Here is a 14,132-nt window from a genome sequence, read left to right on the forward strand (position 1 = left end):
CCTGCCCCGCCGGGCTCTCCCGCCCTCGCCGGCTCAGCGGCCGCGCTCGTCGGTGCTCGGAACCAGGGCTCCACCAGCGCGGACTTGGGGAACCGCTTTCCTAGAGAAGTTCATCAGCGTCAAGTGCTGGCGAGTCGGGCGAGGGGCTAGTCTGGGGGGAGGCAAGGCTGCAGCCGCCCGGTGAACCCCTCTATGCTTTTGTTTGCACCCGCAGCCTCCGCGTTAGCATATGGCCTGGAGGACCGAGTACTCAGAAATCAAGGGGAGAGGCGGCAGGAACTTTGAAATGGGAATCTCAGCGTGTGTAAATTCAAGATCCAGATGAGGGAAGAGGTGATACAATGGACAGGTCAAAGGTTGACGGTACTAGAGGCTGGTTTTTGCTCTGGACACTGGAAACCGTTCCCAGGGCATGCAAGGTGCTGTCAGCCTTACCGTGGGTTGTCTATCCCTGGGGTTAAAGGATGTCAGTATAATTAAGCTAAAGAGGAAAAACTCACTCCTTAAACTTCTCACCAAGTGATATTTAAGACCTTCATAAAGTTTTGAGTAACACAGCATAGGTTTTCTTCTTGAAGGACTTTCCAATAAGACTTAACAACTAACACAAAAAAAATATGATTTGTAAATCAAAGTAAAAATTGCTGAATAGTGGCGTCCCAACATTTGAAATACTGTTTATTAATTTATTCATATGCTGGTTGCAAACCGTGTTCGTGTTTATGCGTATGTCCAGAGTAGGCTAGTTATCATCATCATGTTAACTCTATTATTGTATGTAATAGTTTATTCTGCCTTTATTCTGTGACAATCAATGACGTCTTATCAAGATATCTGCACTGAACCCTGATTTAGAAGAAACTAACTACCTGCTTGGAGAAGAGGTAGAAATAATTTTTCTTTTCCCTATTTTTCCCAGTGGAGGGACAGAGAGCTGGAAGATGAGAGGATGAACAATGTCTGGAAAGTGGTCTTCAAAAGAATTCACTAGTTAGAGCTGTCCAGGTTTCTTCTAGCTTACTGCTGCAATATCAGTTTGCTATAGATCACTAAAGGTCTAATAGTAGGGTACTTCCCTAGTTGTGTTCCCTAAAACACAACTTTTAATTTTCATACTAATGCTTTGCTGGTTTTGTTTGTACATTTACATTTCACTTGTTTTCTATAATTAAATGTTTAAAATCTCCAGAAATGTAAACAAATCAAGAAATTAGAAAATCACATTGGGTGAATGAATGGTCACAACTGTAAGCTAAAACTTTCGGTATTTATTATGAGCCAGGCACTGTTCAAAGAACTTAACTGTATTTACTCTTTTAAGTCCACAACAATGTTATGAAACAGTATTTTTATTATCTCTGTTTCACAAAGAGGAAACTGAGGCAGAGAGAAGTTCAGAACTTCCCCATGGTCAATGTCACCCAAGTAGTAGGCAGTAGAGTTGAATATGAACCCAGGCAGTTCACAACACCACCTATGCACCCGACTCTGGGCTATACTGGATTATTATTTGCATATACTTGGTCACAGTCACATACCTAGCAAGTGGTGAAGCTAGAACTCAAACATAGCTGTGCCTGAAAATACATATTTAAATAAAACAAGTTATTATAGACTCAATTTTTAATTTTTATACCAAGTCTTCAGTCTTGAGTTTGCTTCAGACAAACTATCATCATCCTTCACTAAGTTATAACCAGAATTGTTGAATTTATAAAATACCATCCTAAAAAGACAGGGGAAGCTTACATAAACATGAGAATTTTCAAAATTCTTAAGTACATTCATTTAACCTTGGCATACACAGACCTGTCCCGAAGGAAAATCCCATGTCTACACATGGGACATTGGAACAGATTTCTGCCCCACAAATGGTTTATAGAGTTGCCAAGACAAAATGTTACATAAGGAAGCCAATGTTTTCAAAATAAAGCATATAGTTCTCTATAGGTAACTAGAGAGGAAGCTCTCCCCATAAATGAACAGTTTTTCCACTGGGCTACGGTCATTTATACTTATTGTTTTGCAGTATTCCTACCATCCTTGAAAGTCCTGAGACTTTGTAGAGTATTTCAATATACTCTGCAGAGTTGTAAAAGTTAGAAATCACTGCCCTGGAGCAGTGCTTCCCTCCATTTTTTTTTCTATTGAGACACCCACAAGGGGACGCATGTGGACAACATACTCTCATAAGCTTATTCGGGAATATGTTATTATTCTATGAGAATAATAAGATTCTGTTATAACTGCGAGACCCATTCTAATTTGTAAAGAAAAGTAAACCATCACAACAGATGATTTTCATTCTGGTTGAGAACAACTTGTCTAAGAGAACAGTGTAATCTGACTCATGAAACTGATTTCAAATTAGTCTGATTTTAAAGTGATTCTCCCCCCCCCCCCCCATTTTTGGTCTTTTCATAGCGCAGTAACTAGCTCAGATATACTCTACCTTCCAGTTCTATATTCTCATCTCATTCTTATGCTACACATCTGGACACTGCCATTCTGCACAAGAAGTACCAAGAAGCTTATTGAAAAACCATATTCTTTTCACTCACTTGTTCATTCAAAAATATTAGGGAGACTATTTGATGTATTAGAAGTAGTAGTCCTTGAATTAGTTGAATTATATTCCCTACCCTTTTAGAGCATACAGTCTAATGGAGATACATATTAATAGGAATAACTATATAATTATAACTGACCAGTGTTAGGAAGGCAAAGCACAGAGTGCAATAAAAATTATAAGAAAACATAATATAGGAGTTAAAGAAGGGTGTCCTGAGAAAGTGAGAGTGAAATGTGACTTTGGACATCCATGATAGTTCTGAGTCCCTCACCTGCTGCAATCAGTGCCTTCCACGCACCTGTGAAAACAATTTGCTCAGAGCCCATGGCCAGGAAGTTGCTGAGCAGGATCCACAATCTGGCTCTGGAGTTTATAATCCTAACTACTCCGTGTATTGTTTCTTCATTATTCTGCTACATTTTCTAGGAACATGCTATGAAGTTGATGACCAGACACAGTACATTAATAATAGTTATCATTTATTGAGCACCCGTGTGCCACATTCCTTTGGTTTCATAATTCTTCAAGAAAGTTATTATTTTCAACATTTGACACATGTGAACACTGAGACTCAGAGACATTAACTTGGCCATGGATTATGAATTTCAATGGTGCTGACTTCATTGAGGATGAAAGGGGAATTACTCTGAGCAAAAGAAGTTAAGATTCTTGATTCTCAATCGGCCTTTGTAGCATCTTTTCTATATGCTTCTAGTTGTTTTTTATGTGATTTTTTTTTTGCTTCCTTGTCCCTAGATATATTCCAAATAACAATTCTCCAATTCTCTGAGTAGATTTTTTTCAGCAAAAGTAATAATAATAGTCCCTTACATGTTACTTAATGGTTTATGAATTATGTTTACTTATTTTATCATTGAATCCTTTAAGTATTAACTTCACTATATCAGCTACTTGCCCCAACATTGAATCCATGAGTCTACATCCCTAATGTAGGATATTTTTATGTGTAGAATTTTTAAACATTTCAGGTAATTCTAAGAAGAAATAAGTTCAAGAAAAAGTGATCATTCTTTTTTTTTTAAGATTTTATTTATTTATTCATGAGAGACACACTCCCACACACAGAGAGGCATAAACACAAGCTAAGGGGATCCCTGGGTGGCCCATCAGTTTAGCGCCTGCCTTCAGCCCAGGGCATGATTCTGAAGTCCCGGGATTGAGTCCCGCGTCAGGCTACCTGCGTGGAGCCTGCTTTTCCCTCTGCCTGTGTCTCTGCCTCTCTCTCTCTTTCATGAATGAATAAATAAAATCGTAAAAAATAAAAAATAAAATAAACACAGGCTGAGAGAGAAGCAGGCTCCCTTTAAGGAGCCTTATGTGGGACTGGGTCCCGGATCCTGGAATCACACCCTGAGCCAAAGGCAGATACTCAACTGCTGAGCCATCCACGTCTCCCAAAAGTAACCATTCTTAATAGGAAAAGCAGCCCCACAAATTCCCACCCATAGATTCAATGGCAAATGGTTATGGTGTTATAGTGTAAGAAAATGGCACATTTTCTAACACTTGATAGATCTGATTTCTCAGAGGCTATTTTAATGTTGTTACTTGTGGTTCTGGGTTCATGATTCTTGTTCAGCTATGTACATATAATATGTGACGAATTTGATTGGCTTGATTTTATGGCCTGTCTTCTTTGGTTAAAATATGGCTTGGCAGGGGGATCCCTTGGGTGGCTTCGCAGTTTAGCACCTGCCTTTGGCCCGGGCGCGATCCTAGAGTCCCGGGATTGAGTCCTGGGATCAAGTCCCACGTCGGGCTCCCGGCATGGAGCCTGCTTCTCCCTCTGCCTGTGTCTCTGCCTCTCTCTCTCCTATCTGTGTATTCTCATGAATAAATAAATAAAATCTTAAAATATATATATGGCTTGGCAATTATACAGAAGAGATCTTACTGATTTAATGCTGTTTAACTGAATAAATGAATTCATTTAATTTCTCTTACATGTTACTAGCTTGAAAATTAAATTACAAGAAAACCACCCAAGAAACAGCAATAGTTTTAAATCACCAGAAAAACTGAGAAATGTTTTTTTGCATATGATAGTGAAGCTATGAGGAATTAATATGAAAGGAACTAAAGAGACTAACACAAAAGACCTATTTAAGAGGCCATGCAACCAATAAAAAGAGTATAATAATTACTGTTTTAGTCTAATCTTTGTATATGGTTAATGATACAATTAATTCTTAGTAAGCAGTCCCATTTGATTAAAATGGAGTATAGCACCTTGCACGTGCTCTATTAAAATAAAAAATTCTTCATATACATAGATGTTATCCTAAGTACAGACATCGTGACTAACCAAGTATCTACTAAATGTCTATTAATTATAGTATATAGTTCTGCCATTCTTTTCAAAGTGAATATCGTTGTAACTGCTATCCATTTTATTTATACTGTTTTTAACATAATATGTGATCTAGACTTTTAAAAGTTCAGTGATCATAGTTTTTGCACATCTTCACAATGCCAATTTTGGGGGCAGATCCTAGATAGACAGTTTTAGTCTGAATATGTATCTTTTCTTAGGAGATCTTATTTTTCCTAGATTATGATTGATTATATATAATAAATAATTTTATAAATGAGTCCATATGATATTCAACAGTAACCCAATATTTTTATATTAGGTTTAAATTCCAGACAGATAAGATGAAGCAAAAAATTTTGGAATTAAAAAAATAAGTGAAAGAATAACTCCATTCAGAGTGCTTATTAAATATTACCTTTTTATATGAGCTTCAGAATTTTTCACTGGTAAGTGTCCAAACAGTATTTTTAAGGTAATTTAAAACTTTAATACAAAAGTCAAGTTTAACCCCAATTTGCTTTCATCCTTCAGTAGATTCACTAAATTCAGAGCTAGTAATGGGGATGAGTTTCCCTATGGAGAATGACTTACGAAAGAAACCCACTAGAAGGTGGTATTGCGTTGCTGCCAAGGACTATGGTTTAGTGTAAATACTTTCTATTGTTCTAAAGTAGGTCCTTATTACTGATCAGATGAGATCACTCTATACATTTGCTCTATCTCATAATGTAACAACGTTTGATACAGACGAGGAGACTTACCTAATGCTATGTATATATAATATTATTTTAATAATTGGAGGAAAAAAGCTATCATAAAAATGATAGGATCAGAGAAGGTTTTGAAGTACCATTTCTTAAGATTTAGGTTTTGCCTAATGAGACTATAATGAAAGGACTGTTTATTTTAGCTATTTTGGTGACCAGTTGTTCCCTTACTATCCTATGAATCAAGGCCAGGTAGGTACTATACATCAGTGAAATAGACCAGATGTAATACAAATGGGAAAAACAAGGACTCTGAAAAGCTGGAGAAAGGTTACCCATCCAAAAGGAATGGTGAGCACTCTATTCTAGCTAATTGATGCCAAATTGAATATCAGCCCAGCATTGGCAAACTTACTCTTCTTTTTTTCCCTAAGAGAAAAACTATAAATCTGGATGTTTCCTTAAAAACTTTAACTTTTACAACATTGGCAGCTAAATGAAAAAATATAAACATTATTTGGGCCAAACAAAACATAAACTGTTGACCAAATGTGTGCCACCAGTTGGCAACTTCTCCCAGGAACCGCTTTCTTCCTTCTCGTTCTTATTGTCATCTTGAGAGTTTAGGACCACATTCGCTCCTTTTTGAAATCTGAGAATCTCTCAAACCTGCTCTCTACCTTCTGTGTCTCCCTTCCAATCTAACTTCCTTGCCTCTGTGTCGATTCTCTTAAATATCATTCTTGATCTTGACACTACACTTTCTCCAAAAACTTCAGTAAATTCCCATCTCCTACTAGATAGTTTCTTTAGCCTGACATTCAAAGTCTTTTACAGTCGGTTTTTTATATATAGCATAGCTTCCTTGCCTTCTAAGGTCCTTTAGGAATCCAGCAACTCAATAAAACTAAGCCTTCTTGCCCTCTGCCTCCAAATTTTTGTTCATGCTTTTCTTTTTATTCTTCCTCTACCACTGTATATGCATCATATTTAATTACCCTTCAAAGCTCAGCTCATATATTGTCTATGAAGTTTTCAGAAACTATATAAGCTTCCGTAGGCAGAGAAAAGGGTGAACAACGGGCTTGAAATATGAGCTCCACCTTTTCCTAGTTGTGTGAACTAAACAAGATACTTAATTTCCTTGAGCTTTAGTTTCCTCAGGTTTATGTGATATGTGCATAATAATACTCACCGTGGAGAGATGTTGTGAACTGCATTGTCATGGTTATTATTCCCTTATGATCCCGTATCAAAATATGTTTACCTTGTTCTAAACTAGATTTGTGCTGTTCAATATGGGAAGCACCAGTCACTTGGCTGTTTAAATTTAAATAGATTGAAACCAAATTAAATTAAAAATTATTTCCAGAGTCACATTAGCCACATTTTGAGTGCTCAGAAGCTACACATGACTAGTAACTACCATATTGGACAGTGCAGAATTACCGAACAATTTCCATCATTCACATAAAGCTCTATTGGACAGTACAGCTTCAGATAATAGCATTCATATAGCATTTAGAATATATTGCCGTGGATTTTCATTATGCATTTACTGACTTACCTCACCTACTAAATTGTAAAATCACGTAATAAGAAACTATGGGATCAAACATCACATATATTTATCTCCCACAGTTCCTTGCACCAAGTAAGTACTTAGCAAATATGTAGTGAATGAATAAATGAACAAGGAGCTGGTTGGTTTCTATGTTCATATCATAGAATAGAAAGAAGCTACTATAGCTGGAAGGGACCAGATTTCTTGAATAACTGTTTCTAATCTTGCAAGAACAAGAGTACTTCAAAGTCTTGTGCTATACCTACAAGTTGGGTACACTTAGCTCCACATAAACTAGGAACATATTTTTCTACTATAAATAACAAACCTGTATGCACTATGTTTCATTTAGGGTGTCTAGTTGTAATCAACAGAAACCAGGTCTAGCAATTTAGATGGAAAAGGTATTTGCTAAAGGATATTGAGTAGGTCACAGAATCTTTAGGAAGACTGGAGATCCTGTGCTAGGGTTTAGGAATGTTTCCCCAAACCATGCTACATAACTCATCTTACCGAACTCCCACTGCTGATTGGGACAGATAACAGTTTGTATTATTGTCAACCTTTGATGTTGAATCATTACCCACTGCTATAAGACCATTCTTGGAAATTATATATTGTGGCCACCACCCTCATTAGAATGGGAGCTTGTGGTGTCTCAGCTTCTTTGTTTCATTAACTTCAGGCTCAAAGTTTGAGCAGTAGTGTCTGATCAGCAGAACCTCAGTCATTGTTCATGCCCTATTTGCCAGACAGGCTGGAAAAAATGATACCAATTTTAGTGTCTACAATTAAAGGGTGGGTTATTTCTCACACATAGGAGAAGGGTTAAAATGTGAGACAAAAACATTAACAGATATCTACTTAATAATATAAAAAGAATTACTGGTGGAAAAAGCCCATTAAACCCAAACTAATTACCTATTTTTAATATTTCTAGATACTAGTTTGCTATTGGGTTATTTTCCTCTTTGCTCAGTAAGCATAAACAAATAAGATGGGAAAAATCTATACAAGAAGGCTAAGGTAAAGACTATAGCTCTCTTAATTTTAACTTTTTCTGCAGATTTGGCTACCCAAATATCCATGCACACTTTTATCTTGCATTTAGAGCATAGTCATCCCTCCTTAGAAAGACAGCCTTAAAACATCATTCATTTACTGCATGCAAATTGAAATCTAGGGGGCAGCCCTGGTGACTCAGTGATTTAGTGCTGCCTTCAGCCCAGGGCGTGATCCTGGAGGACCCGGATCGAGTCCCACGTCAGGCTCCTTGCATGGGGCCTGCTTCTCCCTCTGCCTGTGTCTTGGCCTCTCTCTCTCTGTGTCTCTCACAAACAAATAAATAAAATCTTAAAAAAATATTAAATCTAGGATCTTTGAGTGATATGTAGTTCTCTTTCTCATACTCAAATGGAGCTTTTCATGTCACAGTGACCGGTAAACCTAAAGCTAAGTTACCTGCTTAGAATACATTCAATTTAAATAGTAGAGTAGCAACAGGATAATGAAAATCAAAATTCTCATTTAGAAAGGAGAGAAGAGGGGGGCACCTCAGTAGCTCAGTCAGTTAAGCATCTCCCTTCTGCTCAGGTCATGATCTTAGGGTCCTGGAATCAAGCTCCAGTGAGGCTCTCTGCTCACTCTGCTCCCCAGGGAGTCTGCTTCTCGGTTTCCCTCTTCCCCCCACACCGGCTCGCTTTCTCTTTCTCAAACAAATAAATAAATAAAATATTTGTTAAAAAAGAATTGTGTTTAAAAAGAAGAAAGGAGAATAGGAAACATAAAAAAATGAATTAGCCACAATATCAAATCTCACTTGGGAGGAATTGCAAAAATTGACAGACTGCATTCCTTGGTTTACTCATCTGGCAACCTTGGTTCTGTTTTCTGCAAAGTATTTCTTTGCCTTTATTCTTCATTGGCCACAAAGATTTGCATTGAAGGGGGTAGGCTATATAGTATTAATAGCCTGTTTCTGCTAGTGCATATTAAGAAACTCAATAGTTACCTTGAGAGTTGAACAAACTTTCCTAAATGGCCTTAGTCCTTCAAAAATTCAATAGTCATGCAGTCTATTTAATTCCAGTCAGTTTCAAGTATGAGTAACTCCAGACAAACATCTCACGTGACAAAGATTTTTAAGCCTCAAGATTCTGTACCTTTAGTTTGTAGCTTCTGTGCCCTGCCTGCTTCTTTTGCTTTCAGCTTAGTGGCATCCACCTTGATATCACCTGAAAACAGTGGGTTTGTGTGGGAAGAAAACCCCTTAATCCGTTTTTTTTAATAATAAATTTATTTTTTATTGGTGTTCAATTTGCCAACATACAGAATAACACCCAGTGCTCATCCCATCAAGTACCCCCCTCAGTGCCTGTCACCCAGTCACCCCCACCCCCCACCCTCCTCCCCTTCCACCACCCCTGGTTCGTTTCCCAGAGTTAGGAGTCTTTATGTTCTGTCTCCCTTTCTGATATTTCCTACCCATTTCTTCTCCCTTCCTTTCTATTCCCTTTCACTATTATTTATATTCCCCAAATGAATGAGAACATATAATGTTTGTCCTTCTCCGATTGACTCATTTCACTCAGCATAATACCCTCCACTTCCATCCACGTTGAAGCAAATGGTGGGTATTTGTCATTTCTAATGGCCGAGTAATATTCCATTGTATACATAAACCACATCTTCTTTATCCATTCATCTTTTGATGGACACCGAGTCTCTTTCCACAGTTTGGCTATTGTGGACATTGCTGCTAGAAACATCGGGGTGCAGGTGTCCCAACATTTCATTGCATCTGTATCTTTGGGGTAAATCCCCAACAGTGCAACTGCTGGGTCGTAGGGCAGGTCTATTTTTAACTCTTTGAGGAACCTCCACACAGTTTTCCAGAGTGGCTGCACCAGTTCACATTCCCACCAACAGTGTAAGAGGGTTCCCTTTTCTCCGCATCCTCTCCAACATTTGTTGTTTCCTGCCTTGTTAATTTTCCCCATTCTCACTGGTGTGAGGTGGTATCTTATTGTGGTTTTGATTTGTATTTCCCTGATGGCAAGTGATGCAGAGCAATTTCTCATGTGCATGTTGGCCATGTCTATGTCTTCCTCTGTGAGATTTCTGTTCATGTCTTTTGCCCATTTTATGATTGGATTGTTTGTTTCTTTGCTGTTGAGTTTAATAAGTTCTTTATAGATCTTGGAAACTAGCCCTTTATCTGATACGTCATTTGCAAATATCTTCTCCCATTCTGTAGGTTGTCTTTTAGTTTTGTTGACTGTATCCTTTGCTGTGCAAGAGCTTCTTATCTTGATGAAGTCCCAATAGTTCATTTACACGTTTACTGCAATCCCTATCAAAATACCATGGACTTTCTTCAGAGAGTTAGAACAAATTATTTTAAGATTTGTGTGGAATCAGAAAAGACCCCGAATAGCCAGGGGAATTTTAAAAAAGAAAACCATAGCTGGGGGCATCACAATGCCAGATTTCAGGTTGTACTACAAAGCTGTGGTCATCAAGACAGTGTGGTACTGGCACAAAAACAGACACATAGATCAATGGAACAGAATAGAGAATCCAGAAGTGGGCCTTCAACTTTATGGTCAACTAATATTCGACAAAGGAGGAAAGACTATCCACTGGAAGAAGGACAGCCTCTTCAATAAATGGTGCTGGGAAAATTGGACATCCGCATGCAGAAGAATGAAACTAGATCACTCTCTTTCACCACACAGAAAGATAAACTGAAAATGGATGAAAGATCTAAATGTGAGACAAGATTCCATCAAAATCCTAGAGGAGAACACAGACAACACCCTTTTTGAACTCGGCCACAGTAACTTCTTGCAAGATACACCCTTCATCCATTTTGGTCAGCAATCTCTTTTTTCCCCTCTTGAATGTCAAAGCCCCACTTATTTATTCCTACAAGTTTCTTCCTGCAAGTTTAGGATAATTTCACTTTATTCCAGTCATTTTTCAAATAAGGATTTCTATGGCATTTTACAGTTTTCAAAACTATTTCACATAGATTATAATATCTTCGTTCATCACTACTTGGGCCTCTCTGTTCTATTTCATTGATCTATTTATTCTTTCACCAATATGATATTGTCTTGATTACTGTAGCTTTATGTAAGTCTTGAAATTTGATAGTGTCAGCCCTCCAGCTTTATTCTTTGCCTTCAGTATTGTGTTGGCCATTCTGGGTCTTTTGTCTCTCCATAATAAGCTTTACGATCTTGTCAATATCTACAAAATAACTTGCTGGGATTTTGATTGAGAATGTGTTGAATCTATAAATCAAGTTGAGAAGAACTAACATCTCAACAATATAAAGCTTTCATATTCCTGAACATGGAATATCTCTCAACTTATTTAGCTTTGATTTCATTCATCAGAGTTTTGTAGTTTTCCTCATACCTAATATTATTTCACTTTTTTGTATGTTCATATAAATGTTATTTTTCTTTAATTTCAAGTTCCATTTGTTCATTGCTGGGATATAGGATAGAAATTGACTTTTGTTTATTAATCTTGTATCCTGCAACCTTGCTATAATAATTTATTATTTCCAGGAATTTTTATATCTGTTTTTTTTTCAGATTTTCTATATAAGCAATCATATCATCTGTAAGCAAAAACAGTTTTATTTATTCTTTCTCAATCTGTATAGTTTTTATTTCCTTTTTTGTCTTAGTGCAGTAGCTAGAATTTTCAGTATACTGTTGAAAGAAGTTATGAGAAAGAACATACTTGTTTATATTGAATCTCGGTGGGAAAGCTTCGAGGTTCTCCTATTAAATTTAATGTTGGCTTTAAGTTTTTTATAGATCTTTTTTATCAAGTTGAGAAAGCTCTTCTCTATTCCTAGTTTACTGAGTTTTTATCATGGATAGATGTTGGATTTTGTCAAATGTTTTTTCTAGATCTATTGACATGATCATGTGATTTTTCTTTTCTAACGTGTTGATGTGATGTTTCACATTAATTAATTTGTGAAAATTGAACCAGCATTGCATAAGTGAGGTAAATCCCACTTCATCATGGTGTATAATTCTTTTTATACATTGTTGGATTTGATTTGCTAATGTTTTGTTGAGGATTTTGCATCTGTTTTCATGGGAGATACTGATCTGTAGTTTTCTGTTCTTGTGAGAATGTCTTTGTTTTACAGATGAGGATCAAGATACAAAAGGGTCAAGGTCTTCTCAGCTCACATGCTGGCAAATCCATAATTTTTCACTATGTATTTAATACTCTTTGATTACCATGGCATCATTTGGTGAAATCTCCCCTTTTTATTGTGGATAGATCCAAAGTGACATGTTGAGAGATCAAAATGCATATTTATATAATAAGGAAGAGCTACTTCTGGCACATCTTTGAATTTCATCATAAATACATTTTTTTCATCCTTATGGTAATTCTTTTAAAGTTTTACATTTTAATTCCAGTATGGTTAGCATACAGTGTTATATTAGTTTCAAGTGTACAATGTAGTGATTCAACAGTTCTATACATTACTCAGTGCTCATCAAAGTGTACTCTTTAATCCCCATTCCCTATTTCCCTACCCGCCTCCTCTCTGGCAATCATCAGTTTGTTCCTTATAGTTAGGAGGCTGCTTCTTTTTTGCCATCACATTCTTAAAGTCAGAATTTAGTAATAAAATTAACATTTTTCCATATATGATAAAACAAGAAAGTATGAATGATCTGTATCTTAACAGTGTTCATAGAATAATTCAAGTTTATTTGGACATGCAGTGATAACATGAGATAAGGGTTTCAAGTCATTGATTACCCTGGAATCAGAAATTAGTGTCCAAAATAGTAAATAAAATAAAGCCTATTTGAGAAATAAGCATTGGCTTTGACGTTGCTAGGGTTTCAGTTCAAGTTTCACCTGTATCACCTGCCAGCTCATGTAAAGTGACAGTACTAATAACCACCATACAACACTGTTATGAGGACTAGAGGCAGGTAGATTTTATATACAAATCATCTCCACATAGAAGTAAGTCAAGACACAGAAGCTTGCTTTCTTTCTTTCTTTCTTTCTTTTGAATTTAGCAACTGAATTTTTCCCAACTTTTATTGTGAAATATTTTATATTTAGAAAAAGAAAAGTAGTACAGTGAACATCCACTATATAGATGGACCAATTTTTAATTGACTTTATCTTTCCTGTCTTTCCCCTGCTTTTCTCTCTCTCTCTCTCTCTCTCACACACACACACACACACACAATATGTATTTTTGCTAAACATTTGCGAGTTAGGTAAGTTGCACCATATATCTCCTAATTTTTTTTAAAACTACATAAACAATAAAATTAACAAAAAATGTCTATCACCTAATATTTCCTCCATATTTAATTTTTTCAATTATCCCAAAATTGTTTCTTATGGCTAAAATTTTGTTATGTGTTTTTTTCCTCAATCCAGGATCTAGTCAAAGCTTATTCATCACATTTGGTTGTTAATGCATAATCTAAAACAGTACTTTTACCTTTTGTTTTTCATGATACTGGTTTTAGAAGAGTCCAGAGTTGTCTTACAGGATATTTAACAATCTGGATTTGTCTGATTGTTTTCTCTATTTTCTGTGTTTCTTGTAGACTGGACATTAGATCTAGAGACATGGTTAATTTCAGTTTAAGTGCTGCAGGAGATGTAAACTTCATACATCCATCAGTAAACACAATATCAAGTTCTCTCATGCTTAGGCATGCTAAGTTTGATCACTTGGTTTAAAGATGACTACCAAAATAAATAAATAAATAAATAAATAAATAAATAAATAAATATGATTACCAGTTTCCCTCAAAGGAGGAGATGTAAATTTCCCTTTATAATTACTAAGTAATCTCTGAGATAATACTTTGGTACCATGTGAATGGTTTCCCAAAAACATCTCATCAAATGATTTTAACATCCAGTGCTAATCCT

General features: G+C 36.4%; 1 protein-coding gene across 50 annotated transcripts in view; it reads left to right on the forward strand.

Moving 5' to 3' along the window:
- The window catches only part of RIMS2 (regulating synaptic membrane exocytosis 2), a 580,920-nt gene that overhangs the window by 549,526 nt on the left and 17,262 nt on the right, over nt 1-14,132 (forward strand). The window lies entirely within an intron of this gene.

This window comes from Canis lupus, chromosome 13 (genome assembly GCF_003254725.2).
Source record: "Canis lupus dingo isolate Sandy chromosome 13, ASM325472v2, whole genome shotgun sequence".
Classification (NCBI taxonomy): domain Eukaryota; kingdom Metazoa; phylum Chordata; class Mammalia; order Carnivora; family Canidae; genus Canis; species Canis lupus.